At 45.8% G+C, this 27,856-nt stretch overlaps 1 long non-coding RNA gene across 11 annotated transcripts in view; it reads left to right on the top strand.

Moving 5' to 3' along the window:
- LOC146808945 (uncharacterized) overlaps positions 1-27,856 on the top strand; it is a 588,451-nt gene that overhangs the window by 341,073 nt on the left and 219,522 nt on the right. For 2 of the 11 annotated variants that reach the window (XR_014966295.1, XR_014966294.1), the window contains exon 6: positions 12,908-14,309. The exons of the other annotated variants lie outside the window; for them this stretch is intronic. This is a non-coding gene — a long non-coding RNA (uncharacterized LOC146808945). Of the gene's footprint in view, positions 1-12,907; positions 14,310-27,856 lie in introns of those variants that run through there. 11 annotated transcript variants of the gene reach the window in all.

Raw genomic sequence — 27,856 nt, 5'->3', positions numbered from 1 at the left:
TCTGACAACACATGCCTTCCTGTCCTACTGCAAAGATCTTGGTCGTGGGAGAGCTCTGCTAACTACTTGCAGCATCGTAAAAATGCAGCAGCAGGGCCTCAAAATCAGAGAAAGCGCCTTAAACACAGGTAGATTTCTGTAAGGAAACCAACAGTACAATCACATTCATTCACCTTGGCACGGTTTCAGTAAAGCGGTTGGAAGAAGCCCTGGGCAGCGCTACACACAGAATACAATACCGCAATAGTGAAATTCCTTGAATTTCGTAGTCTTCTGGAATAGAAACTGAGGTGTCGCTCTGCCTGGATATAACATGGGGGGCTCACAGAGGGAACTCGCATCCTGGGCGACTGTTACATTTAGTCATAGTTTTATTGAGGTGCACGGTACCTAAAACGCTTTATTATGTAAAGTGCGAGTGTCATAAAAGTATGCAATAAAAACACATCCCTGTTGCTGACACCCGCCTGAAATACTTGAAGCTTTTCCTCCACAGAATCCAGCGGGGGCGGATCATTTATACACAAAATCTCCCGCTGAAGCTGCCGCGTGCCCAAGAAGATGCTCAGAATGAATACCAAGGAATAGATGTAATAAAACAATATTAAGAAAAAAAAGGTACCAACTGGGAGCGTATACATCTTTTCCTCTTAAAAGTCAATGTGCTCTACTAACGTATGTCGGCACTGTCCAATGGCGTAGAGAGAGAGAGGGAGTGTGTATACGAATGGCACAGGAAAGCCCAGAAGAGCCAGCGCACGCAATGCCTGGGTGCTTCATTACTGAAACATGTAGAGAGCTCTGAAGTTAACCCTTCCCCCATATCACAGGACAGGGCGAGTTTAAAGATGCCAGGTACAACGTCACCGAAACAAACATGGCATCGTCCAGTCCAAATAGGCCGTCCTAAAAGTGGACAAGGCAGAAACCAAAAACTCCAATTGCCAATCACGTGCCGTTGTTTAACATAAACGACGATGCGAGCCAATCGAAAAGAAGGGCGTGGCTTAAAGCCCCCTTCTGAAATTGTATCGATTCCAAAAGGCCCTCGCATGGTGAGAGCAGTGCATGCGCACTACTAACGCCAGTCGAGACCTAAAAATGGGGAGAGAGGAAGGCGAAAGCAGTAAGAATGAGGCAAAAGCAGAAGAAAGCACTCCGAAAGATTGTAGAAAGGGAAGAGAAACGGTACAAAACTAGGCGCAAGCAGGAAAAAGCACTCCAAAAAGGGGGAAAGGAAAGCGAAATCTGAAAAAAAAATAAAAAGGAAAAAGCACTCAGAGCACTGAAGGGAAAGTAAGGAGAAATCAGTAAAAGGAGGCACAAGCTGGAGAAAGCACTCGGAAACACAGGAAGAGGGAGGAGAAAGCAGTAAAAAATGATGCGCAAGCAGGCGAAAGCACACTCAGAAAAACAGGGGAAAGAAAGGAGAAAGTGGTAAAAAACAAGGCAAATGCAGGAGAAATCCCTTGGAGAAATGGGGATTCCTCTTCTCATGAGGGACGCAGGGATGAGCACTGTCACTCAGGAGAGTGAACACAGTGAGAAAAAAAATTGCAGTTGGGCACATTCTAAAAGCTAGTCATTCAGTCAAAACTTTATTCAGCTAGACAATGCAATAAAATTACATATTGTTGGAAGTATATTCATGTAAACATCTTAATAATAAATTACTACAAACTTAAAAAGCACATTAAGCAGACACCTGATGATGAATTTTGGACTAAAAGATACAATGTTAAAACGCCATACAAGCTGTTCATTAAAATGACAGAGATGCAGAGAAATTGATGTCCTTATAAGACATACTCCAGTCCATTCAAGAATATCTTTTTCTAATACTGAGTTTGCCTCTAGTAAAATGAAGGACTGCACAACACATTTGTACCGAATGTAACTGTTGTAGATACTGTAAGCCCAATATACAGGATCTAAAATTCATAGGCTGTAAAACTGGTACTAAAAACTGGGATCGCACCGTTTTATAAAGGGAACAAAAAAGCAGAAGATGAACATTAGATTGAACTGAGCACAACCATAGCCTACTTAGATATGGTCCGAACTGCGAGTTCTCTGCAAAGGTTAGATAGAGCTCTATCGCATTTCGAGGGATAGAGTGAGATATCATTCCTGAGAGGTTATCAGAAGAGTGTTAGCTCGATGTAAGTTCTTGCATTGGGCATAAAATAGAGTCCTTATACAAGCTTTCACTGCAAGAAATAATAGTTCAAGATTAGTATACAGCTCTGGAACTCCCCAGACTTAGAAAAGTAGTCTTAACTTAGGCTAGTCACGGAATGCTAGCCACCTTATCAAGGGCCATGCAATCTAAGATAGTATTTTTAGTGAGGCACAGCTCACGTGATTGCCACAACCTTACCCATTACAAAAGGGGAGTCAACCCTAGAAGGTCTTCTACATAGGTCAGGCCAATCTCAGAATGACAGAAAATGTGACTGTGCCTGAGAGAACTAGAAGTAATCTACGCAGAAAGCGGTTTGTAAATTTATGCAAATTGTTGCTATTGCAATACCCCCACACACCTGCCCAATAAGAGGCAACTGAGATTCACTTAGATCGATACAAAGAAATTATCTCCTTTACTGGCCTATGCCCCAATTTTGTTGCAAAACAAAAAATTCTTTAAAGTTCTTGATAGTTAAAGTGCTCTTAACTACAACCAAATGCCCCGTTTAAGGGTTTAGTCTGAAGGTACACCTAAATAGTTAAAGCTGTCCACTTTTAAGACTGTTGATCCCTCTATTTGATCATTTATTAGTTTGGTACTTTTTTGCCCACAGATTAAAACAAAGGACTTTGATCGATTAACATTTAAATTCAAAGAGGACTCGAGCTCCGTAAAGCAATCTAACATGTGCTGCAAACCATTTGAAGTCCTAGCTACCATTGGTAGGGCATTATATCAAGTGTCCCTGCAAAACAGTGAAGGCATTGTTGGCACGCCAGAACCCACCTCGCTCACTGTACAGACCACATGTCTATATAAAGAGAGGTGACTACTCTTAAACATTCCTCAGTAATGCACCAGGATATAGGAACTATTGTCAAAGAAGAACTAGATAGACCACATAACGTTTCACTATTTGTACAACACTGAATTTTACTTAAACAGGTTGTATTTGCTCTAGCACTTTCAGACCCTGAATAAATTGTATAGCTACTGAATAAAGCGACACAACTAAATCGTATTGGGAGGTCGTGTCACACATTCAATCATCATTTCAGGAGAGACAATCAATTGTATGAATTCCAAATAAAATTGCTTCTGCTTCCAAAAAGTCTCCAGGGTATATGGAATGACAACTGTAGCATAAATGCTTGAATCTATTATCAGTTGGGGATCGGGAAGACGTTGAGCATGCATCTAAGGAGAATGACAAGGAGAAGACAGCAATAATGGCTCAAAATGTATACAAAAATATTTATTTGACTGTGCACAGCAACTGGCACTGAATGGAGACGCAGGAAAATCTTACTGATGCCATGATTGGCATGTGCAGCAGTATCAAAGTATCAATTTCGTTTTTTTTGGCTTTACTTGAATGCCAGATGCCTATGGATAGATATATTATCACACATAACTCAAAGTCCATTTCAGAATCACACACAGTATCTAAGAACTCTACATTTAACAGCACTGCGATAAAACCTCTAGGGTCTATTCACAAACTGCACTTTGTAGAACGTTTACTAGTGCTACAGTAGCATTACACAGCGGTACAAAAGGGGGTGGTGATGGACGGAGCATCAGAACCAATCAAACACTCACACCCAGTCAACAGATCTGGGTTTAATCCATCACCGTTCTTTAGCCCACTCTGCCACCCCAGTTCAGACATAGCCATATGCAAATCAGTCTGACCCTGTGCCCCATGGGAACAGTCCACCCCGAAATGCCAAGCCATGCCTTCCCTGGACCGGAAACAAGCTTCCTAGGACCGGTTTCTGGCATTTCAGCCATCTTCAGCCAGGCTTGCTCGAATCCAGTGGCAAAGTGAGCAAGGGACTCAACGTCTGAGCATACCCTGCCAACTTATGGCGAACAAAGCGGTACAAAAGGGGGTGGTGATGGACGGAGCATCAGAACCATTCAAACACTCCCACCCAGTCAACAGATCTGGGTTTAATCCATCACCGTTCTTTAGCCCACTCTGCCACCCCAGTTCAGACATGGCCATATGCAAATCAGTCTGACCCTGTGCCTCATGGGAACAGTCCAGCCCGAACTGCCAAGCCATGCCTTCCCTGGACCGGAAACAAGCTTCCTAGGACCGGTTTCTGGCATTTCAGCCGTCTTCAGCCAGGCTTGCTTGAATCCAGTGGCAAAGTGAGCAAGGGACTCAACGTCTGAGCATACCCTGCCAACTTGCCTTAGCAGCTCTGGCAGGATGGGGTCCCCAAGGCTAGAGACTAGGGGAGGGGGATTGCGTGGCCCCCCTCACCTAAAAATCAGGCCAAGGGATGGGGGATGAGATCTCCGTAGCTGCAAGCAACTCTGGGAGGGGGTGGGGGCACCTGCCTCCCTGACCCTGAAAACGAACATCGGCCCTTAGGGAAAGAGGTTTCTCGGGCCAAAAGCGGCCCAGTGAGGGTGGCCGCGTGGTATGTTATGTTAGATGGTTTTGTAATGTGCATAGTGGCCCCGAAACGGGGCTTCCCAGTGCTCCACCCTGAAAACTTACGAGCTGCGACTGCCAACAGAGAAAATTAGAAAAAGGGCTGAATGGGAGAAAAGCCAGGTCTTGAGAGATTCTCTGAAGCGAAAGTGATTCTGGATTTTCCTAAGAGAGAGGGGGAGGGAATTGAAGAGAGAAGGGGGACAGGGCACAGATGGACTGTCCACCCTCTCTTGCTCTCCTAACTGGAAGGACAATAGCCAGATTGAGGTCAGCAGAGCGTAGAGGTCGAGAAGGCCGGTGAGAAGATATAAGATTGAACAGGAAGGGGGCCCCCAGGTAGTGCAAGGTCTTATGAGAAAAAACTCAGTTTGGAACACTTTGAAACACAACTAACATCAAGTACAGATCTGGAAACAATACATTCTGTTCAAAAACTATATGAGTGGCTGCAAGAAGCTTTTGATCTCCTGATACCACTCAAAACCACACAACAGAATAAAAGAAAACAAGCACCTTGGAGAAATACAGAGATAAAAGACATAAAACAACAAATTAGAAAGCTGCAACGTACCTGGCTCAAAACAAAAGCTAAACAAGACAAACTTCGCCTGAAGAAAATTAACAGATTATACAAGTCAGCTATTAAAAACAGAAAAGGTACTTTTCAGACAGAATTACAAATGCTAAATATGCAAATGAAGAATTCTATAAAATACTCAATGAATTTTGTAAACCAAATTTCCTAGAAGGAACTCATCCAGTTACTCAAGATTTCACAGACAAACCGGCAAATCATTACACGAACAAAGCAGACACGTTGAACCCATACTTCAAACAGAGACAAAGCACCAGCACTCAATCAATCAATGAATCAAGTCGTTTGTTAAGCGCGACCACTCACCCGGAAGGGCCTCAAGGCGTGGGGGGGGGGGGGGGTTAGCAGGCTCCAGTCCATCAAGGACTGTCGAAGTGCCAGGTTTTGAGGTTTCTTGCGATGATGGGGAGCGATGTTGTCTTTCTGAGGTGGAGCGGGAGGACGTTCCAGGCTTGGGCCGCGAGGAAGGAGAAGGAACGGCCTCCCGATCTGGTATTTCTGGTGCAGGGAACCACGGCGTTGGAGAGCTGAGCAGATCATAGGGTCCTCTGGGGTGCGTGGAATTTGAGTCGGCTGTTCAGGTATGCTGGTCTGGTGTCGTGGAGGGCCTTGTGGGCGTGGGTGAGCATCTTGAAGGTGACTCTAGCTTCAATGGGGAGCCAGTGGAGTGTGCGCAGGTGCTGGGAGATGTGGCAGTGTCTTGGCAGGTTGAGGACCAGTCTTGCGGCGTTCTGGATGTTCTGTAGCTTGCGGGTGAGGTTTTTGTTATTCCGGTGTAGAGTGCGCTGCCGTAGTCAAGTCTGCTCATGACCAGGGCGTGAGTGACCATCTTTCTGTGTTTGAGGGGATCCATTTGAAGCTCTTATGTAGGAGGCGGAGGGTGTGGAAGCAGGAGGACGAGACTGAGTTGATCTGGCGGTCTATTTTGAGCTCAGAGTCCAGTATGATTCCCAGGTTGCGTGCGTGGTCCGTGAGGGTGGGTGGGCTTCCGAGGGCAGGGGGCCACCAGGTGTCGTTCCAGGCGTTGGGGTTTGGGCCCATGATGAGTACTTCTGTTTTGTTGGTGTTTAGTTGTAGGCAGCTGTTTTTCATCCATTTGGCGACGGCTTCCATGCCTTCTCGAAAATTGTGTCTGGCGGTATTGGGTTCGTTGGATAGGGAGAGGATGAGTTGGGTGTCGTCTGCGTATGACACAATGTTGAGTCCATAGGTTCTGACGATGGGGGCGAGCGTAGCCATGTAGACGTTGAAGAGTGTAGGGCTGAGGGAGGACCCCTGGGGGACTTCGCAGGTGGTAGGTGTAGGGTCCGAGAGGAAAGGTGTGAGTCTGACCCGCTGCGTTCTGCCAAAGAGGAAGGAGTGGATCCAGTTGAGGGCCTTATCTTGGATCCCTGTGTCATGGAGTCTGCGTATTCGGGTGCGGTGGTAGACTGTGTCGAACGCCGCTGAGAGGTCGAAGAGGACCAGGACTGCTGTTTTTCAGTTGTCCAGTAGGGTGTGGATGTCATCTGTTGCAGCAAGGAGGGCGGTTTCCGTACTGTGGTTTTTACTGAAGCCGGATTGGGAGGAGTCGAAGATGTTGTGCTCTTCAATGAATGTGGCGAGTTGGCTGTTGATGGCTTTCTCGATTACTTTCGCTGGGAACGGGAGCAGGGAGATGGGTCTGTAGTTTTTGAGGTTGGTGGGGTCCGCCGAGGGTTTCTTCAGCAGGGGGTTGACCTCGGCATGTTTCCAGTCATCGGGGAACGTGGCGGTTGCCAGGGAGCGGTTGATGGTGTGGCAGAGCATGGGTGCGATGGTGTCGGCGGCTCTGTTGAAAATGTGGTGGGGTCAGGGGTCCGTGGGGGCCCCGGAGTGGATTGACTTCATCGTCTTCAGTGTGTCTTCGGTGGTGAGGGCTGTCCAGTTGTCGATCGCTGGCTTCAGGGTGTCGGGGTGGTTGGTGAGGGTTCAGTGTGTTGGTTGTCTTCGTTGAAATTGTCGTAGATGCTCTTGATTTTGTAGTGAAAAAAGGTGCTGAGTTTGTCGTAGAGGTCTTGTGACAGAGGGATGTCGGTTGACTCGCTGGTGAGTTGGGCGAACTCCTTGATGATGTTGAAGAGTTCTTTGCTGTTGTGTGCGTGAGTGGAGATTCTGTCTTCAATCGCTTTTTTCCTCGTTTTTCTGATGAGTTGCTGGTGGGCGTTGGTTGCGGCTCTGAAGTTGTTGTGGGCTTCTGTGGATCTGGTGTTCCTCCAGGCCTTTGAGGCGGCGGCAAGTGCGTCTGGACTCGAAGTTCGGTGGTAAACCAACTGGCTTTCTTGGTGTGGGTGTTGTTGTTTTTCTTGAGGGGGGCTATGGTGTTGGCGCTGTCGGAGATCCATCTGTGCAGGGTTCGGGGTGCGGTGTTGGGGTCGTCGTTTTCCGCGATGGTTGGGGCGGAGTTGCTAAGTGATGAGCTTAGCTGGTCGTTGGTGATTCTGTTCCAGTTTCTTCATGGGAGCAGGTGCAGGTGTTTGTGGATGGTGGGTGTTGTGAAGGTGAAGTTGACGCATCGATGGTCAGTCCATGGGAGTTTGGTGGTGTGGCTGAGGTGATGGAGTTACCTGTTGTGAAGAGGGGGTCGAGGGTGTGTCCTGGTGAGTCCAATGTTCTGGAGGTTGTCCAGGAGGGATGTGGTGCTGGGGTCCAGTTGGTTGTCGAGGTGGAAGTTGAGGTCTCCCAGTAGGGTGTAGTTGGTGGATGCCATGGCATACGGGGAGGGGATGTCTGTGGAGTTAGCGAAAAGTCCACGGGGCCAGGGGGTCGGTAGATGAGGGTTCCACGGAGGGTGGTGGTAGGGCTGGCCAGTATCTTGAAGTGATGGTGTTCCATCAGGTCTGTGGGCTCGTCAGGGAGTGTGGTCAGGCAGAGGGTGGATTTGTGGACAATGGCGATTGCTCCTCCCGGGAGGGTGGGGCGGTCCTTCCTGGAGATCTTGTATCCTTGGGCAATGGCGATGGCCTGTCCCGAGGTGGTGTTAGTCCATGTTTCGGTGAAGAACGCTACGTCCGGGGTGGTGCTGTCGAGGAGGTCCCAGATTTCTGTGGCTTGTTTGTGGAGGGATCAGACATTGAGGAGGATGCATTGCAGGGTCTTCGGTTGGGTTGTGGTCTTGCAGGCGGGTTGCGCCGGGTCCGTGGTCTTGGCGGTGCTGCAGGTGTGCCGGCAGCGGGACAGATGAAGGGTCCGGGGTGTCGTCTGGTGATGCTAGCTTGCAGTTGCTGTTGTTTCCTGGGTTGAGGGCGTGGAGTGCCGCTTGGTAGTAGCGTTGGCGTTGCGGAGGTCCAGGGTTCCTGGTGCTGGTCGCGGGCCAGCTCAGATGAGCTCACCTTTGGCGCACCAGCGGCGCAGATGCGCAGCGGCCGCCAGTAAGTAGGGGTCGGGGAGGGTTGGACAGCTGGGAGGTGGGAGCAGGGAGGGGAGCTGGATTGGGCCGGTCGCGTTGGTCGCGTTGGTCATGCTGTGGGGGCGAGGGCAGCATCAGCAGGGAAAAAAGGGCAAAAAGAGAGGAAAGAGTGGAAATGAGGCAGTGAAAGGTGCAAGAAAAGTGGGGGAAAGACACAGAAGAAGATTGAGGGGGGAGATTAAGTCAGTGAAAAACGAGTGAAAACGGAGGAAAGACACAGAGGGAGAGTGAAAGGGGGAGATTGAAATCAGTAAAAAAAATAGTGAAAACGGAGGAAAGACAAAGCAGGAGAGTTAAAGGGGGAGATTGAAATCAGTGGAAAATGAGTAGAAACGGAGAGAAAGAGCGGAGCGAGAGAAAGGAGACAGATGTCCACTGGACCATCCGGGATGAGGCACAGGTAAAACCTGCGGGTGGAGGAGGGCCTCGAACACCAGCACTCGAGTGTGCAGGGGCTCGAGGGAAGACCTCACATGATGGTGGAGCTGCAAGGGGGGGGGATAGCCAATTTCACTGACAATAAGTCAGTGGTCTTGCTTGCCTGTCCCTGCTGCGGCCGCCATTAAGTAGGGGTTGAGGAGGGCTGGACAGCTGGGAGGCGGGAGCGGGGAGGGGAGCTGGATTGGGCCGGTCGCGTTGGTCGTGCTGGGGGGTTGGGGCCGCGGGGGCAGCAGCGGCAGGAAAAAACGGGCAGAAAAAGGCAAAAAGAGAGGAAAGAGTGGAAATGAGGCAGTGAAAGGTGCAAAAAAAGTGGGAGAAAGACACAAAAGGAGAGCGAGAGGGGGAGATTAAATCAGTGAAAAATGAGTGAAAATGGAGGAAAGACACAGAGGGGGAGTGAAAGGGGGAGCTTGAAATCAGTAAAAAAACTAGTGAAAACGGAGAGAACGATGGGAGCGAGAGAAAGGAGACAGAGGTCCACTGGTCCACCAGGGATCAGGTGCAGGTAAAACCTGCGGTTGGAGGAGGGCCTTGAACACCAGCACTCGAGAGTGCAGGGGCTCGGGGAAGGCCTCACTTAGTGGTGGAGCTGCGAGGGATGGAGAGCAATTTCACTAACAATGAGTCAGTGGTCTTGCTCCCTGCACTAACCCTTTCACAGAACAACAATCCAAGAATACTCTAACCCAGCCTCTCCGTTCTATTCCAACACATTTCACATGATTAATTTATGGACCTGGTCAAAGCAAGCAGGCCTGCCGGCCACCCTTCTGATCCGTGTCCACCGCAAACTTTCAAGACAATTCTTCTAACAACCTCTGCTGCCACTCCAGTAAGAAAAATCATCAATGATTCCTTAAATACCGGACTATTTCTAGAAGAACTCAAGTCATACATGCGCCCTTTACTGAAGAAAACAAACTTGGACCCTCTGAACCCTGACAACTACAGACCCATTACAAATGGACCTTTCCTGGGCAAACTGATAGAGCAGTGCTCGCCCAGAAGAGAATGCCATATTTTCAGACTTCCAAATGAGAGTCTGTCTGGCAAGAGGCACAGAATCTACCCTCCTTGCCATCTGGGATGACCTGAAGAACACAGTTGACCGCAACAGAGTTGCTCCGCTACTCCTCTTGGACCTCTCGGCTGCCTTTGACACAGTGACCATGACACTGATACAAAGACTCTATGAAGCCGGCATAGAGGGGACTGCTCTACACTGGATCGCGTCCTACCTTTGAAACAGAACTAATGTCATCCAATACCCCACCTTTCTCGTACAAACCGTACTCCACAAAAGCTGGGGTCTCTCAAGGCTCTATCATCTCGCCCATGCTTTTCAACATCTACATGAAGTCATTACCGGTACTGATCTATCAGTTTCAACTCACATGCTATAACTATGCAGATGACACACAAATACTCCTTTAACTGGAATGCCCCAAAGACTTTGGAAACTCGCCAATTTTCAGTTTTCAGAGCTGTGGATCAATGGATGACTTGGAACCATCTCAAATTGAATGCTTCCCAAACAGAAATACTCATGTGTGGTGATTGGAAACATTATGACCCGCTTGCCGCCTGGCCTGAGGAACTGGGATCACCGCCTAAAGTATTGAAGGAAGTAAGAAACCTCGGACTCCAAGCTATCGATGAACGCCCAAGTGGACAAACTAGCAAGATCAACCTTTGTTACTACAAGAACTCTGCGACGAATCTTCCCCCATTTGGGATTTCCACACAAGGTCTAAGCTGACATCTCCCTCGTTCTGGGCAAACTCGATTATGCCAATAGCCTCTACCACGGATGGATCCCCTCTTTAACGACCTTGAAAAGACTACAATGGATTCAGAACTCTGCTTCCAGACTAATCTTGCATATCCAACTGCGAGACCACATCTCACCTGCCTTGAAAGCCCTGAATTGATTACCGGTTGCCAGAATATCCCCGTTCAACTTGCTTTGTTTCACCAACAAAGCGATAAATGGAATGGGACCGCTCTTCATCAGGAATAAAATCACTAAACACATTCAAGAAAGGAACCTCCCGAGATACAAGAAAAAAAACATAAAACATGGGTGGCACATCCTTCTCTGTTCAAGCAGCCAAACTATGGAACTCTTTACCCTCCAACATAAGATCCACGGACAACCACCTTAACTTAAGAAAACTGCTTAAGAATTGGCTCTTCCCCACATAAGCACCATATGCAAACAGAAATATGCAGCATATCCCTCTGTATATAAGCATTTATTTGTACTATAGATATGTACCTATATATGTGTATTGTTTTGTATAAACATGTACAATAATTATGTTTAAGAAAATCTGAGTTCATCTAATGCATTTTTAATCTCCATATACTAACTTCCTTTATGCATCTATATACCTTCCATGTACTTGGATCTATATATTTATTACTTTTCTCCTAAAAAAGCATATTTAATGCACTACCAAATTTCTCATCCAATACCTCTATCAATATCTTTAATCTACATATACTTGCCTGCTTTATGCATCTATATACTTTCCATGTACGTATGGATCTATATATCACTTTATTCTAATTCAGCATATCCAATGTACTACCCAATTTCTCACCCTATGCCGCTCTCAAAATATCTTCTACCTCAACTCTCCGACTTATCTCAAACCTCTTTCTACTACTCTTTCCAATGCACTACCCTATTTTTCACCCTATACCTCTAGTAAAATATCCTCTACATCCACTCTCTCATTCATCCCAAACCACATACCACTACTATGATCCACAAAATAACCCTTTCTAGACTCTCCCCTACTCTACCCTCCTTGCATCATGTGACACCTCTTTTACTATACTGACCCCCCAAAACAAGCCTTTGTAAACTCCTTCCTCTGACTCTTCCCCTCCACATCCAATTTTACTCATCCCAAGCCTCCCCCTACTGCTATGACCTCCAAAACAAACACTAAATCCTTCACTCTTCTATCCTGCCACTATCCATTTCAATCAAAATAACAGACTAACATGTTCACTTCTCAAATTTCATATTTCACTGTACTAATTCACCACTAATCCTTTATGGGTTCCAGAGTAGCTTGCTACTTGCCGAAAACGTGCTTCAACACCTCATCAGGGGTAGGAAGCACTATATAAATGCAAAATGTTTCCCCTCTTCTCTCCCTCCCCTACTTTTCTCTATCCAAATAACGGAATAACATATCCACCACTCAAATTACATTCATATTTCACTATACTAATTCTCAACACTAATCCTTTATGGGTTCCGGAGCAGCGTGCTACTCGCCAAAAAAGCGCTTCAACACCCCATCAGGTGTAACTAGTGCTATATAAATGCAAACCTTTTTCCCTCTTCTATCCGTCTCCTACCCTCTTCAATCCAAATAGCTGACTAACATATCCACCACTAAAATGACTTTCGTTTTTCACTATACTAATTTTCAACACTAATCCTTTATGGGTTCCGAAGTAGCATGCTACTCGCCAAAAAAGTGCTTCAACACCCCATCATGGGTAGCAAGCACTATATAAATGCAAACCTTTTTTCACTCTTCTATATTTCCGCTGTCCTTCTGAATTCAAATAACTGACTAACGTATCCACCACTCAAACTACTCTCGTTTCACTATACTAATTCAACACTAATCCTTTATGGGTACCTACCGGAGAAGCATGCTACTCACCAAAAGAGTGCTTTGATGCCTCGTCAGGGGTAGTAAGCACTATATAAATGCAATTACAATACAATACAATGAGCAATGCACAGAGTCTTGAAATGGATGTGTTTATCCACAGGGAGCCAGTGCAGCTTGCAAAGAAGCCCGTAAGCAGAGGAACATTTTGGGATTGAGAAGAGCATTCTATCTGCGGTGTTTTGGGCAACTGAAGTCTTCTGGTGACTGATTTGTTGTCGCCCAAATACAGAACAGTGCAATAACCAAAACAGGACACAACTACCGGCTTAGTTATAATTTGTCTAGTGGGGACATCAAAATGGCCCAGGATGGACTTGAATCTTCTGAAGAGCCCAAAGCAAGTTCCCACAACAGTTTTTGATTGGGCCTCAAAAGCTAGAGTGTTATCTATTCGGACTCAAAAGCTTTTAATGGAGGATTTGGGCTTAGAGGGAAGCCCATGGGAGAAAGGCCACCAGTGGTCACCCCAAGAATGAACATGCTTGCCTAACAGCAGAATTGTTGTTTTATTTCCATTCAGGCGAAGACTGTTGTTATTTATCCACTCAGCCACCGCAAGCATTCAATTTAAAAGTTGTAAATGTCTTGCGTAATGTTTTCAGAGTGTAAGAATGAGCTGGGTATCGTCGACATAGGATTTGATGACCTGTGCCAATGATGGAACATGAATGTTAAAGTAGAGCTCAGTGAAGCGCTCTGGAAAACGGCATAATGTAGGCCGTGCGGTTGAGAGCCATAAGGCGGAGAAATTACCTGGAATGAGCACTCTGATAGAAAGGAGGCAAACCAGGTCAATGCAGACCCTCCTATTGCGATGTATTGTAGGTGCTGGAGTCGGATTTTGTGAAACACTGTGTTAAATGTGGAGCCCAAATCAAGCAGGATCAGGGCAGAAGACCTGCCCTGATCCAAGGGGCTGGAATTGTCTCAGTAAACGCAAGATTGGCAGATTCCGTACTGTGCGCAGGCCCAAAGCCATTTTTGTATGTGTCAAGGATATGATTGTCTTCCAGAAATGTAGACCAGATGCCGTTGACATGTCTCTTCGTAACTTTGGCAAGGAAGGGTAGGAGGGAGGTGGAGCACTGGAGTAACACAGGCCCCCACAGTCCCCGCGGTGCGGGGGGGCCCAAGCTGCAGGGGCCCCCCTCAGCACAGTACTCAGGCCTTGAAGCTCCATATTAAATACGAAGTGAGGGCCCCTTCATGTACCTTGAAGGGGGCCCCCCTCAATTTTCATTATGCCAGTGAGATGGAGCAAAAATCTTCTGGCTTAGAGGTATTCAGAGATGGTTTCAAGAGTGGGATAACTTTAGCATGCTTCCAAGGGCTGGTCACTGAGGCCCCCTTACAAATAAGTTGGGCCCCAGGAGATGGGATCCCCGGGGCCAAAAAGGCCCGGGAAGAGTGGCCGTGTTCCCCTTCCTCTAACAAAATAAAAGTATTAACCCCCAGGCCCTAGCACATCCTATTTTCTTTTTTTAATAAATGAGCGTGGGCCGTGCTTGTTTTTTTTTTTTTGGGGGGGAGGGGAAGGCTGAGTCCTAAGATGGTTGAGGTGGTGGCAGCCAATCAGATCTCAGCTTGAGATCTGTCAGGATCCGCGGAAGCTCTGGGTCCCTAGATATACAAAGTTTTGACCGTTGATTGCTCACAAACATCAGAACAGATTTACACTAAATGACAAAAAAACTCTTTCCGGACCAAGTTCAATCTTTCTGCCAGATTTGGTGTAAATTTGTTCAGCAGTTTAGGCTGTAGCTGTGTTTAAAGTTCATTTAGAAAAAATGGATGGGGAAAACGTGTTTTAGGATCTCCCTCTTTTCTCTGTCATGCTTGCCAGATCACTACAAAAGTAGCAATGCTTAAACTAGTCAAAAAGTAGCAAATTATTTGAAATTTTCATGGAAATTCATCAAATGGCGCCAAAGTTATTAGCAACACAAAAAAATCATTTCCTATCTAAACACAATCTTAACTATAGCTACCCAGTGTCGACCGCCACTAGATTTTGTACATCTATCTTTCTGTCTCTCTATTTGTCTGTCTGTCTCTCTATCTGTCTATCTCTGTCTGTCTATCCGTCTGTCTGTCTGTCTGTCTATCTATCTATTGATAGATAGATATCTATATATATATATATATATATATAAATATATAGAAAGATTTATAGATGGATATCTATGTATATATATTTATAGATTGATAGAATAAAGATATATGCACATACATTTTAAGTGTAAAAAGTTATAGTCAATGTAAATTCTTATTTAAAATAATTAATATTTTGTTTAAGAAGAATGAAATGTTGAAACTTAATTAAAAAATTAACATTAATTAAACAAATACACTTTAATAAAATGTAATGAATAATTAAATCATCAACCACAAAGAGGTCTGGAGGGTTTAAGGTTCAATCAGCACAACCTCCCCAATTAATATCATCAACCACGCTAGAGCAGACTGCCATCAAGGTCAGAAGGTAAGGGAAAAGCAGGAGTTTAATGTACTCATCGCTTCAGGACAGAAGGCCCTCACCCACCTAGTAGGTGGCATGCTTCATCCTCAGGCTCCTCTTGGCACTGATCAGTATGATCTAAGGTCGAGCTGTAACTCACTGGATTCTTGGAGAGTTCTAAGGTATTTTTTGAAGGTTTGAGATCACTGATTAGAATTAAGTGTGTGGGTAATTTTGCCTAGGCGAAGCAGAAGAAGTGAGAAAAAAACTATCTTTTAGATGGACTAACTCCATTTTATTTTGTCTCCAGTGGTAGTGTTAAAAATGAAGTGGGGAGTAGTTTAACCCACTAGCAGAAGTCAACATGGTTCTGCCATTAATAGCACAAAATAGAATGCAGTCAGTCCATCTAAGATAGTTTTAACTCACTGTTTCTGCTTTCTCTCTGCACGTTTACGCTCCTACCTAATTCCGATTAGAATGTCAATAATGATGTTTATTATATGATTAATAAAAATCTTACAATATATGTAAAGTTTCACCAATGGTTCATCAATATTTAAGTTACACAAATGCATAAAAAACATTAAAATACATTAGAAAAAACTTTCCACTGTATGAGGATTAGCAGCAAACCCAGTCGTACTCAGTAGTTGCTAAAATCACAGTAAGTCAGCATGTCTTGAAAGGGTGGTGCTTTAAGACCATAACAAATAGCACCGTTTTAAACAATAGCTAAAAAGCATAAATACTAAAAACAGGAAACAAGAGTATTGGAATAATGTAGAAGGCTTAAGGATAATAGCCAGCATTGATTTATTACGATAGAAGAAGCTACTGTAAAGTGCATCTTTTTTTAAGAGAGAGTTCAGTCCATAGCAGTAATATTCAACTAGTGACGTCCATGGCAAGGAGACACGATAATAGTGGCTGTGATCTAGTGCTGTGCTTGATGTTATGTGAGTGCAAGACAGTGTTAGAATTATTTCCTAAGACTTGCACGTGGTAAGCACTCCAGGTTGTATATCACTTGGGTCTTCCTGAGGCTACATGTAAATTATTTCAAATTTAGGTTTGGGCAGTCTTGCCGGGGTCTCACCTTGACCCCTGTCAAAAAATACCTCTGGGCTCCCCAACAATCCAACGGGTTGTAGCTCACACTTAGATCATATTAATCAGGGCCAGGACTGATATGTGAATGAAGTATGCCTACTAGGTGCGTGAAGATCTTCCATCCTGAAGTGACGCATAGCTTGGACTCACTATTTTCCTCAGTACTTTTGACCTTGATGGACGCAAGGTCTAGTGTGGTGGATGGTAAATAATCAAATATCAAAATTATAGTGATGTTTTGAAATGATTTAAAAATAATTCTATATTTAAATGTAATTAGTATATTTAATTGAAATAATTATTAAACATTAAATTTAATGAGACCTCCTCCTGGGTGTGAAAGGTTGCTGGTTTTAACGTTTCACTTGTAAATCCTGTTCTAGCTGATTCCACTCCTAGTTTTGAGGGGGTGGAGACATGGAAGGGCACACCTAGTAGTAAATTTACATTCGTAAATGTGAATAAATAAGTTTAAAGTAACTACTAGGTGGATTGATACCTTGACTCGCAAGTATATTTACACATGCAAATATACCTTTGTGTATAGGACCCTCAGAGTCTAAGTCGCAGTTTTCGTTAAACTCCATTTTCTATCACAAAAGTGATAGTAGTTTTTGGCAATCCAGTGCTCTAGCACATATCTTACTTGGTGTCTATCCTGAGATTGGTAGGGTGTCCATCAATTCATCAGTCTTCTCAGTACTCCCTTCTTTGATCCATCCGGACCAGTGCAGTTTCATGCCCTCCCATAGCACCCGGCACTGTAGTCTGCGGCTGCACTTGGCGCTGACTTGTAGACACAAGATATAGAGCCCCTGTGCATTTCTCTTAGTCTATTTTAAAAAGGTGTTTAACACAGTCGACTGGTCATTCCTCGATGCAGTGCTCCCCAAAATGGGGTTCGGCCCGCGTTTTCATCACTACATGGAACTATTATACTCTTTCCCAGCTGCCTAGGTTTGTGTCCACTGGGTACTATAAGAACGCTTTCCTATTCGAAGGGGGATGAGACAAGGTTGACCCCTGTCCCCCCTCCTCAATACCCTGGTCAGTAAACGGCTGCCAACCCTGTTTGCTGCGACACCCAATTCCAAGCTGGGAAAAAGGAGGCGAAGACCAGATAGCATTGCTCCTGTACCTAACCTACCCCCAAGGATCCAGTCCACGTGCACTCTGCATTCCTGAACTATTTGGGGAGTCCTCGGTTCTTCAACCCAATCGGTCCAAATCCCTGGTGATCCCACTCAGCTGGGACACGGAGTTGGATTCCCGGTGAACCACCATCCCTGTGAGATAATTCAGCTTTTAGTATCTGTCAAACTTTATTTGTTTAGAACCTGATCTGATCTAGATTCTGAAGAGGCTACTGGTGGTGTGCATGAAAGAGGACTTTCAGCACCAGACGACCCTACCATTTCATATTCTTGGATGAATAGCCCTCTTTAAAATAAAAATCCTCCCCCGCCTTCTATATGCCATGCAATATTTTCCCCTACAATTCCCTCTGCCTCGCTTCGAGATCTTACTGCAACAACCAAGTCCTTCCTATGGGCTGGTCGCTGCCTCTGAATTGCACTCGACAAATGTCACCAATCATACTATGGGAGACTTGCCACAGCAGATATCAGACTCTGCTATTGGGCATCTCACCTTTTGGACATCAACAATTGGATAAATGGAGGCTGGGGACACCCAGTCTATTAAGCCGAACTTTCGCTCCTGAGCCTAGGCAATGTCCTCCATTTTCTATGATGGACCGATTCCACAGGATCTTCCACCCTGAACATGGTGGTTCTCCAGACATGGAGAGGGGTGCCCTAAACGACGGGCTGGGACAAGAAACCCACACAGCTGACGCCACTTTTGAGAGGCCCTTGGCTCCAACTGACTGTCCAAATAGAGGGGTTAGCGAAGTGGGATAGGACTGGCATATCTCTTCGGGGTGATGTCTGGCAAAGCTTGGCAATGAAATTCTTTCAGGACCTACAGTTACACTTTTCTCTATTTACTACACAATTCCATAAATACCTCCAACTTAGGCATGCTCTCGCCGTCTACTCTGCAGTTCAATGATCTTCCTGAATTTAGCATCCTGAAGACCAAACTTCTACTGGCCCCACTGGGTGAGGGAAGAATTTCCCAAATCTACAAATCACTCATTCTTAATGCACCCGACAAATTCTCCCCCTCAAACACAAATGGCAGGAGTAGGTGGGTACTTTAGACAACGCTTATTGGAGGCACGCATGACTGCCCCCCCTGCACGGCTACATGCAACAAAATTGAAATATCTCTAACTCACGCACTATACACCACGCTGGCTCTGGCGTCCGAGTAACCTTTCATCGTGTAACTGTTTGACTACCCAGCTCCAGAAGCCGACTTCTACCACATGGTTTTGTCATGCCCTGCCATTACACCATACTGGCGGTCCATCAAGTGGGAGCTGTCTGGGTCTTCGAGGCCCCCCCTTGATCTGACCCCCAGTGTGGCTTTCTTAGGGAACCTCGAAGACATGGGAAGCACATGATCCAAACGCACTCTGGTGGGCCTAGCTACACTTTTGACAAGGAGGAATACAAACATCCGCCCAAGCTCTAGAATTGGCGTAGGGTGATGGACTGGTGTACAAGATGAAAGAGCTGATGTACAGAGCCAGGTGCTATCCTCGCAAACATGCGAAGATATGGGGGGCTTGGTGGGACTACTCTGGGCTGAGGGGGGAGGTGCAGGGGTGTTGGGATTTATGACAAGTTCCTATTTTTTTTAATCCTGTGTTTCTTTATAACTCTATGCTGTGGGTGGGGTTGGGATACCACATGCTTGTGGACTGGATTTGGATTGTTTTCATGCCATATAAAACGCAATAACGTTATATATATTTAAAAAACATTACCACCCTTTACTGAATGGAGGCCATTTATCAGCAACAACTATTTAACAATACAAATACTTTTGTAAGACTAATTCTGTGGGGGAGGTGACAGGCTTTCACAACACTGTGCAGGATTTATTTTCATTGCCCTGGTGTTTACAGCATGCCTTCCATAGGGCTTAATGATGGGATTTCACTCCACCCCCCATACAAACCGTATTCTAGTCTATTATATCTATGGCAGGAAGAAGCTTGAAACAGCGGCCTTTACGTTTATCAAACCTACACATACCAGCGTATTGCCACAGAGAGATCATACCTACCACTGGATTAACAATCTATCTTTATGCCTATGGTGGCAGGAAGCCTGAGACTTTGAGCTCTTTTCCATTAGAAACAAAATAGACAGACTTATGCCTAATGTGGGATTAAACCTGTTCTATCGGTCTGTTTGTTATGCTAACATCATGAAGACGTGAGACCATGGTCAGCCATCTGAGGCCATTGGCCACGGACATAATAGACAGATTATTATGTCTATTGGGAGGGTGCACGTGAATAATGCTACACTGGCCTACTTGGATCTTTCAGCCGCTTCAAGGTTAAAAAAACAAATCTTCAAGCCCTTATGAGGGCCTGGCTTTAAAAATATTTTCACAAATGCTCCCAAAACCTGGCACACAAACTTGTTGTGAAATTCGGGCCCACATAGAACGTGCAAATATTTGCAGGTTCTGCAAATCGTTTTTGAAAAGTGATAATTACTTACTTTGCGCAAAAAAAGCATTTCCTGGTATTAATATTTAAGTGTGAATCTTGTGCTTTGAGTGTTGTTGGATCAAAGAACTACATTTGATGGATGAAAGAACCAGCTATGCAATAAGGGAGGCTAATGTTCCGTCCCTCTGGAGCATATGGACATTGGCCAGATTCTGTGTGGTGAGATATTTCACTTTGATTCCTGAGCAGCTTTGAACCAAATGCTTTAATATATTGGATAGGTCTATGGCTTTGAATATAAAATGTGAAATTTTACTAGAATCCCTTTGCTACAGCTGTTCCTTTTTCCTGCACCCCTCATGCCTTTAAAGAATTGCTCCAAGTCTCTCTTTCAGTTCTTCACTTCCTTTCCCTCTCTCCTGGTCTTCCATGGTCCAGTCTCTCCCATCTTTCCATTTATCCCCTCCCAAGTCGAGCCAGAACATCTTTGCCAAGGCACACAGAGCTCTATGCCGCGCCTCTCCCCTACACCCAGTGCAGGCAAGCAGCCAGAGGCCTCACGCTGCAGAGAATGTCTATCTTCTTGTCTCCCCAAGTGACCCCATGATTTCTTCCCTTATGCGTCCTAAGGTCCACTTATTAAATCTGCCATACAACCATACTGGCAGTGCACAACACCTGACAGCCATTTTAGAGGATACAAAGCACTGAAGTATCTTTCTGAAGATGGCTTCTCACCAGCTGCGCACTGTGAAACAGCGCCCCTACCGACAAAAGGAGGACAACTTCTCCACTTGCTCTTCAACCACAAGCTTTTTCATTCTTCCTGTTGACTGGCAATATAGCATCGTAATGCAGAGCAAAGACTGTCCTCACTCTCGAAGAGTCCTTTATCATTTAATTTTTCTCAGGTTATTTGTGTAAAAAATGTTTAAGATAAGATCCTTGGTTTTTGGCTTTCAAATATTTACTTCTGTTCTAACCTTAAGGTTAAACAAAATACAAAGTGGTAGTTCATTGACAGTTGTCTACTTCTGTGATTCCTTTGTATAAAATAGTAAAGTATCAGGTAGATTGAAACATCAATGCATGCAAATAGGAGATTTTATTTCTGGTTGATGTTCCTTCTAAATCTACCCAAGTTCTCAAGTTTTGGTGTCGCTGGTTGAGGGGGCCAGGCTATGTAATCTCCTCCTGGACCTACAGCAGTCCATACTACTGGCTTACAGAATTAATTTTCCATATAGAACTTCAAGGATCTTTATTTGTCCTTAAAAATATTATCTTTACACCTGTTTTTGACTAACAAACCCAAAATAAATGTGTGCAGGAGGAAAATGCTACATGCTGAAAAATGTTACTTAGGGGTCCAGCCATTTATCGCTCTTCTGGCTGCAAAATTTAATTATATTGGAGTTGCCCATAATGAAGAGATTAATGATTGATAGGATCAGTGCTGGGGCTTGAGTTTCAAGATGAGTGAGGGACACTCCTTTCGTCTGGAGGGGCACAGTTTCTCACTGTTGACGATAAGCTAACTTTGGAAAGCTTCTATAATGCTGTGTTGGCTCTAAAATGACGGCTGTGGGGCATGCATTGGCAACGCGGCTGCAAAACTGCTTAGTGGCAGACATTTAAGGACAGGACCCTGGACTGGCTGAGAGAAGAAATCTTGGGGTCAACTCTGGAAACGCAGTGATGGGACATTTTCGTCAGCATACGGCTGAATACCCAAAGTGGGTGTTGGAATTAGCATGGTGGAGAGGCTGATTTGACCTGCTGGAATTTGAACCTGTGACCATAAAGCAAAACACAGATTCGTGGCTTGGATGCATTAGTGCACTGATCCATTAGACCCAGCTTTATTTAACTAACATTAGGTCAATTTCACAGACAGATGCATTCATCTATTTACTTATTTAATTTGTAAGTCTCATCGTGCATCCTAGAGCTCCCATAATGGCGCTTTAGGTGGGACAGTATATACTCTGCAATGTAATGAATGTTAAATGAAGACTGTTGAACCTGACTGCCCTTAGGGTGATCTTCTTCTCTACGTTTTTCCTACTTATTTCCTGTTGCTGAAATTTGTTTTTGCTGGTCTTTAAGACTCAAGCACTGGTTAACAGTGGTAAAGTGCTCAAAATGCTTATGCTCACTCCTTAGAAACATGACCATATCGGCCTGCACCTGATTGGCACATTTAGTTTACTAATAACTCACTACTAAAGTAGTACAACATGTACCCAGGGCCTGTAAATTAAATGCTATTAGTGGGTCTGTAACACTTGTAGTCCTACCCACTTAAGTAGCCCTGTAAAACATGCACCATGCCTTCCATTGCAGCCTCTGTGCAGTTAAACTGCCAATTTGACCTGGCATAAATCTACCTTTTCGATACATGTTAGCCACCACTAACGTAGGCGTTAAACAGCCTACAGGACAAGGTTCAGTGTATTTAAAAAGTTAGACATTTACTTTTAAATTTTATGTGTCCTGGTACTGAAACCCCCCCAAATTTGTGTTTCACTATTGTAAAGCCTACCTGTACCATAGGATAACATTGGGTTACCTTATTACATTTATTAAGTGCTAACCGTTGATAGGGCACAGGTTCAAAGATCAAGTTGGGTCTCAAAAGAATTGCAATTTAACATTCTCTCGAATAGTAAAGTTGGATTTTAAGTCACAATCCTGAAAATGCCACTTTTAGAAAGTTGCCATGTTCTTGTCCTAACTTTTTGGTGCCTTCAGCCTGTGGTACATGACTAGGTGTAGTTAGCAGCTGGTCTTTGTGTATTTTGCCCAGACAGTTAGACAAAGGAGAACAAGGTATTGGCAAGGTGGGCCTTCCTGCCAGGATGTCAGGAATGGATCTGTTCCCTACCCACTTGCATTTCAAACAGGCTGCTTCAACACACTCAGAAAGAAACTGACACACTCCCTTGGTGCCTAGCAGTGAAGGAAGGAAATTCCAGAACCAGCTCTGGGGGTAGTCTAGAATTTTTTCCCACTTCAAAGGCCGGTACCAGGTTTAATAGTGAACCCTCAGACCAACTCTTCAGTTCACTCCTGTACCTTCAGAGGACCTCCCAGAAGGACTACCTTGCACTGCAGAGGACTGCGTTGATGTTTGAGGCCTGCTTTGTACCTCAGAGGACTGCCCTGCTGCTTGAGGCTTGCCTTGTTCCTTAAGGGTGCTGCCCTGCTGCTTGTGTCCTGCCTTGCTGCTCGATCCTAGGACTACCAGAGTGGCTCCAAGGCACGGCCGGCTGTAGGGCAGTGACACTGGTGCCGCTGCACTGGGTGCTGACCTGGGAAGGGCACCGAGGGTGGGGGGAAGCTGTGTGTAGCAATAGCCTAAGATTTAAAAGCAACTGCTGCAGAGTTTCTTGTGCATCCAGCTTTCAGGCAGAAATATAAAAGTCAAGATAACTATTGTGATTAATGTTCCTGCTAGAGAGAGAGGTCGTTGTTTTGTCTAGTAGCAGTTTTTTAACATAAAGCAGTGCAGAGAGGTAATATGCCTGCTGCAAAAGGCAGATATGTATTTTATGGGGAAAGTTGAGTGGATTAGTAAAGCCAGCCTTTACCAGCGCTTTAAACGTAATGAGATGTATGTGAGAGACGAGGGGCACTTTTGCTGTGTGGTCGTGAGGGAATCTGAGGATGTCATGGTGGAGAGGCAGTGTCAAAAAAGATTGTCACACCGGGTGCCACCAGCACAAAAGCCGGCCCTGCTGCAAAAGTCAGGTGGCTGACCTCCCGTTCTGAGCTCCAGAGGCCTCCCTGCAACTGGCCAGCTGACCTGCTGCACTGGACATACCTGGACCTGCAACTGGACCTGCCTGAGCCCTGCTGGAGTGAGTTCCTGATCCATAAGAGGTGCCTTCCCACGTCCTAGACCCTTGGCTGGCATCAGTTGAAATATTCCTGTGAAGAAAGAAATCCTGAAGATTTGGGCTCTTTGTGGCTGCGGACAGGCCTGGTTGACCCGACCTCTAGCCGCCTCCAAAGACCTCAGAAAACCGCCAATGTAAAGCTCTGGTGAACCCGATTCATTGTGCTACAGTGACCGGAACACAAGATCTGCACTTCATGCTACAGCGATGACAGCCCACAGTGACTGTCAGCGTGAAGATCCAACAATAACCATCTGTAACGCCAGACAGAATCTTCACGCTACACAGATGACTTTGAGAAAGTATCTTTTTCAGCTGGACTAACCCAGTCCCTATACCCAGCCGGCGCTCCATCACTGTTGCCAAGCTACCAGAGGGTTAAGCACACATTAATTGAATGACTTTTGTGGTTCACCCTGGCAGGCATTGGGGTTGTTGCTTTAGAAGGGTTCACATCCCCTGAACCAAAAACCCAATTTCCTACAAAGACAATATAATATGCTTGCATATTGCAAAGGGACTGTGATAGTCCAGTGAACAACCATGGAAAAGGATGCAAGAGCCTTGAGTTCAGCCATGCACCAGCATTGGATTGGCTTTAATTTGGTCTGGTCTTGGGTGTCTGACCAGCCTGAGGTATGTGGCATCAGATAGACAAGATGGGTCTAATATGAAGGTGTTTTTTTTTATCATGGTCTGTGCAGAAAAGGTAGGTATTCACACCTAAAATTTTCAAAACTAAATTTTCGAGGCATATGAGCTGCAGATCACACACTGAGCGTAGATCGCCATCTGGTGTTGGGTCCGGATGGGTGCACTTGTTTTTGTCTTGGAAAAGTCTTTGGAAGTCACAGGTTAGGTGACTCCTCCTTTCGATCATGGTGCGCATAGGTATCGGCTCCATCCTCAGATTGTTTTTTTTTCGCCATCGGGCTCGGATATGTTTATTGCGCTTCAGCTCGGTACCATTACTGATCCCACTTTTGACACGCAATCCTTCACCCTTTTCTACGGTATTGTTTTCGATCGCGATCCCCGATCCTCGCGCATCTCACCAACTTCGAAGTCCTCGATTCTGGTCGTCGACGAAGGCCTTCAGGCCTACCTGGGCCTCTACATCTGGCTCATGGAAAGGACTCCATTCAAGAAGTGTCGTCAATGTGGGTCTAAATTCCCACACACAGATCTGCATGAGGTGTGTAACCTCTGCCTTTCACCGGAGCACGAGGCCAGAGACTGTCCAGCTTGTGCCTCTTTCCGCTCCAAAAAGACCATTCGGGATCATCGAGCTCGAAGAACAATGGCTCGCTCGTCGACTTCCATTCCCGACATCTTGCAGGAGGGCGTTGATGTACCACAACAGGAGTGGGTCGAAGAAGGCCTCGTCAGCGCCTCCGAAGCAGACTCCGACATCAAAGACTTCACTCCTGGGCAACGGGTCGTAAGAACTGCTGTCGACCCCTCCCCCCACCCCCCCCACCACCGAAAAAGGCTTCAATTACACCTTCACCTTCAGGCCCAGGTGCACACCGAGAAAGTATTTCTCTCGTCCCGCCTACGGGCCTGGCCAAGAAGCCAACAACAAAGCCTTCAGGCCACTCGGGATCGAGTCAGCCTGCTGTCGGTACCGAGACTCCTCGGTGCCCACTACTGCCTCTACATTGATGCACTCGACACCCAAACCTACCGGCGCCAATCCCTCCACTCCGAAAAAACCATCGGAACCGACCACAAAGCCGCTACCGAAGACTACAGACTCTCAAACTTCGGAGCCGAAAAAGCATTCGGAACGGAAGAAACAACCGATTGCTTAGGCCCCTACAGACACCTTAAAACCTCATGGTTCCAAGCCCAAACAGCACAAAACCGCTCTACAGTCGGTGCCGCGCAAGTATTCAGAACCGAAAAAATCAGCACAGAAGGACATGCCTCCCACAGAAGAGCTTTTTAAACCAGATCCCACCTAAAAGACTCTTCTTAAAGATCCAAAGACTGGCCAACTGATTCTCAGTTCTAAAAAGAGACCACTGGACTCACCTACACCGGCTCCAGCACCTAAAAAGAGGGACATTGCGACAGCTCCTCTCAGGATCCCTTCTCCACCTCCTCCTCCACCACACCACTCTCCTACACCGTCTCCTCCATCAAAAGATGATGACACTTCAGATGACACAGGGGAGGGTGCAGATAATGAGCCACTAGGAGATCCTAGTCCACCTCATACCCCAGACCCATGGGACGATTACAATACACCAGATGTCCCTAACGTACCACAGGGCGACATCTATCCCTCTAGACCTTCCCCTCCAGAAGATACCATGGGCTTCAACCAGCTATTTCACAGAGCTGCACAGTACCACAGGGTTGACTTACACACAGACCCCGTGGATGAGGATTTTTTAATGGATACTTTTGATATCTCACAAAAGACCACCTCCATTCTACACCTGCTGAAAGGGGTAATTAAACATGCACCGGACGTGTTTAAAGATCCTGTTAGGGCTAGGGTTATCAACCCAAGGATAGAAAAGAAATATAAAGCTGCCCCAGCAGACCCAGCATACATTAAAGGCCACATTCCGTTGGATTCGTTAGTAGTCTCCAAAGCCAGGAAAAGGGCTAACTCTCAAACGTCAAGGGATGCTCCACCTCTCGACAGAGTCCAAACTCTTGGACGCTTCCGGTAAACGCACAGCATCTCAAGCAGCTAACATATGGTGTATCGCCAACACTCAAGCCTTGTTAGCTAGGTATGATAGGGCGCACTACGACCAGCTAGAGACCCTATTGCGACACCTGCCTGACAAATATAGAAACAGGGCTAACGACATCATACAAGAGGGTAAGCTCATCACTAACACCTCCATTCGCTGCGCTCTAGACGTGGCAGACACCGCCTCCTGAGCCATAAACACAAGTGTCCTCCTGCGTAGACATGCTTGGCTACGCATTTCCGGTTTTAAACCTGAAGTACAAACTTCCATTATCAATCAGCCATTTGACCAGGAACACTTGTTCGGACCTACTGTGGATTAATCTCTCGAAGATGAAAAAAGACACTGACTCGGCTAAATCAATGGGAGCAAGGTCCCCGACGCTCCTTTTGTCGTTCCTCTTACAGAGGCAACTCCAGAGGCTATTCCTCAGACAACCCCTCCACGTCTTACAAGACTCCCACCCAAACCACATTCACCAATGTGAGAGGAGGCTACAGAGGCAATAATAACAAAGGTAGAGCCAAAACTAACAACACCCGCTCTGCCTTCACCCCTACTCAATGACTTCCCTCCGCTCCCCCGGACCATCCCACACCTGTCGGGGGAAGATTACTACAGTTCCTTCCTGTCTAGAACACCATCACCACAGACAGGTGGGTGAGACAAATCGTTCGAACAGGTTACTGTCTGGAACTCACCTCTACTCCCCCAACCATACCAACCCAGAGAGCACCCAATGTCATTAGAACATTTATCACAGCTAAAACAGGAGGTAATCTCCCTCCTACAAAAACATGCAATAGAACCAGTCCCCCTGCATCAGCAAAACACAGGAGTCTACTCCCTGTATTTCCTCATCCCAAAGAAGGACGGATCTCTGAGACCTATCCTAGACCTCAGACCCCTAAATCTGTACATACACTCAGACCACTTTCACATGGTTGCGCTTCAACAAGTCCTTCCTCTTCTTTTACAAGGCGACTTCCTTGCCACTCTAGATCTCAAGGACGCCTACTTTCATAATCCCATTCACACCTCTCACAGAAAATATCTCAGGTTTGTAGTGGAAGGTCAGCACTACCAATTCAAGGTACTCCCTTTCTGAGTCACCACAACACCCAGAGTATTCATCAAGTGTCTGGCGGTAGTTGCAGCTCACCTGAGAAGACAGCACATTCCCGTCTTCCCATATTTGGATGATTGGCTCATAAAAGCCAACTCATACAATCAGTGTGTACATCACACTCACACAACAATCCAGCTA

The sequence above is a fragment of the Triturus cristatus genome, chromosome 7, assembly GCF_964204655.1.
Source record: "Triturus cristatus chromosome 7, aTriCri1.1, whole genome shotgun sequence".
In the NCBI taxonomy this organism is placed as follows: Eukaryota; Metazoa; Chordata; class Amphibia; order Caudata; family Salamandridae; genus Triturus; species Triturus cristatus.
This window is presented reverse-complemented; position numbering and strand designations above follow the sequence as displayed.